At 41.3% G+C, this 2,832-nt stretch overlaps 1 pseudogene; it reads left to right on the top strand.

Annotated features, from left to right (window-relative positions):
- The first annotated feature begins 1,160 nt into the window (after positions 1-1,160).
- Positions 1,161-2,340, top strand: LOC101575124 (annotated as a pseudogene).
- The last annotated feature ends 492 nt before the right edge of the window (positions 2,341-2,832 follow it).

Raw genomic sequence — 2,832 nt, 5'->3', positions numbered from 1 at the left:
TCGGTGAGACACATACACTTGCAACAAGTGTTCCTCTCATTTTACCTAGAATAATGCAGGTAGTGAGGGAACATATTCAAGAACAAGGGGCCTTTTCCCCTTTGAAAATCATAGAGTGGCTGGATAAACATGAACATACTTACAGCAGTACCTCAATTCACAAACTTTATCCTATCCATGACTCTCATCACAAATCGAATTGGACAAAACTAAATCAAATTTAGTGATCAGGTTCAATGTTGAACTTATGGGGAAATATAACTTGGTTCTTGTCCAATCTAGTTTGTGACCAGAGTCATGGAAAGAATTAAGTTCATGTACTGAGGTACCACTGCATAGTGTGGGACCTCAACACTACACTGTCACAAATAAATCAATTAAATCAAAAAAAACTTAACAAAGAAATATCAGAGTTGAACCATACCTTTGAACAAATGGACTCAGTCGATAACTACAGAGTGTTTCACAAAGCAATAAAAGACTACACATTCTCCTCAACAGCACATGGAAATTTCTAGTCACATACTAGCCAATAAAGCACATTTAACCAAATGCAAAAGAATTCAAACTATCCCTTGTATATCACTATATCATAGCACAGTGAAACTAGAAATCAATTTAAATGTGGATAAATTAAATAATACATTTTTGCATAATCAATAAGTCACCAAAGAAATTAGTTTTATAATCAAATGTTAGTTGGGCATGATGGTGCATACCTATAATCCTAGCTCTCAGGATGCTGAGGCAGAAGACTTGCTGCAAGTTCCTGGCCAGCCTGGGCTACATAGTGAGTTTAAGAGCAGCCCAAAGTACACATTGAGATCCTGGCTCAAAAACAGAATCAAATGATATTGTTAATACAATATATCAGAATTTATAGGAGAATTTAAGAGAAAGTTTATAACTGTCAATGCCTACTTCATAAAAGCAGAGACAGCCAAGTAAATAACCTAATGATGCATCTCAAGGTCCTGGGAAGAAAAGAATAATCCTAATTCAAAACTAGTACAGAAGGCTCACTTAGGGATAGACTAATCTCAGTGAGACCCCTGTAGCCAATTTCATCCAGTCTTGCTGTTGTTCTTTTTGCAGCTCTGATCTTTCTACAACATTTGGCACCTAGTCGTGGGGCAGACGGGAGACAACTAATTGTAAGTATGAAGCAGGTTGGACCGTTGGGGTACGGTACACCCAGCTGCTACCAACAACAGAAGCTCAGGGAAATGGGGAGCTCCCCTTCAGAAGAAAAAGAATATGTCCATCTTATCCAGACACTGTTCAAGAGAGCAGGAGTAAAAATAAAACCGAAAAGTTTTGAGGAGTTGTTTGCTCTGGTTCGGGAACATTGTTATTGGTTGAAGCCTTCAGGAAAAGCTGTTTAAAATTTAAAAGTTTGGAAGCAAATTATGAGAGTGCTGCATTGTGCTCACTGAATTGAGGGCCTTTTCCCCTTCACATGTGGGCTCTTTGTAGGTTAATTTCCCTAGCTTTGGAACCATTGCAACTGGACTCAGAAGAGTCTAAGAAATATTTGAAAAGGTCAACTTTAGATGCTGATATTGCTAAATCTCAAAAGCAGCTTCCACGCAAATAAGAATCTACACATGTGACCTTTTTATGACCTCTGCCTTCCTCACACTCAAATGCAGAGGGTAACATAGAAAAGAGGACAAAAATAGAGCAGGAGGCCTCTGTGGTACATAGTTATGGTAAGGTTTACCCCCTCAAGATCCCCTACATGAAGGTGCTCCCCGACACTTTCAGTGTCGGTTCTTTAAATTTCTCAATGCTCTGTAGCAGGGATAACTCTGACAAAATGGGTCCTAAAAGGACATTTATGGCATAGCAAACCATCTCCTGTTCCTTGATGTCACTGCTCATGGCGAACCCTTAGGCCACGTCTTTTTTGAGCTGTATGCTGATAATGTTCCAAAAATAGCAGAAAACTTCCATGCACTGAGCACTGGAGAGAAAGGATTAGGTTAAAAGGGTTCCTGCTTTCACAGAATTATTCTGGAATTTAAGTGCCAGGGTAATGACTTCACGCATCTCAGTGGCACTGGCAGCAAGTCCATCTACGGGGAGAAACTCAATAACGAGAGCTTCATCCTGAAGCACACAGGCCCAGACATCTTGTCCATGGCAAATGCTGGGCCAAACACAAACAGGTCCCAGTTTTCCATCTGCACTGCCAAGACTGAGTGGCTGGACAGCAAGCACCTGGTCTTCAGGAAGGTGAAAGAGGGCACACACACAGTGGAGGCCTTGGAGCACTTCGGGTCCAGGAACAGCAAGACCAGCAAGAAGATCACCATCACCAACTGTGGACAGTTCTAACGCGTGTGACTTGTGTGTATCATGGATCACCACTACCAGATCAGACCATTCCTCGGGCTCAGGAGAGCACCCTGTACCCTGCCTGCTTAAAACGCCCCATCATCTCTGCTCTTGTTTCAGGTCTTTGGGTTCCTTGTTTTCCTTACTCCCCTCCAAATGTGCCTGGATTGCAGAGTTAAGTTTATGGTTATGGATAAAACTAAATAATGCTTTTTTAAAAATGAGATATGTGAGCTGCGAGCCAAGGTAAGGCAATTATCACAATTGCTTTCTAAATTGATTGAAAAAAATTGGAGGTTTCTTACTCTGTAGTTCCTCCATCTCAGTTCAAAAAAATTCAGCCCCTGCTGCCATCTTTTGACCTTTTGGCTCCTCCATATGAGGAGAAAGGGGAAACCCCCATAAAACTTTATGAAAATGTGCTATGTCGGGCTCTTGTACAAGGAAGACAACAGGGAGACCCTGAAGCTTATTCTGCCCCTTTGGGTATTT

The sequence above is a fragment of the Octodon degus genome, unplaced genomic scaffold, assembly GCF_000260255.1.
Source record: "Octodon degus isolate 3935 unplaced genomic scaffold, OctDeg1.0 scaffold00019, whole genome shotgun sequence".
Lineage (NCBI taxonomy): Eukaryota > Metazoa > Chordata > Mammalia > Rodentia > Octodontidae > Octodon > Octodon degus.
Note: the sequence above shows the minus strand (reverse complement) of the source record. Positions and strands in the feature narration are given on the sequence as shown.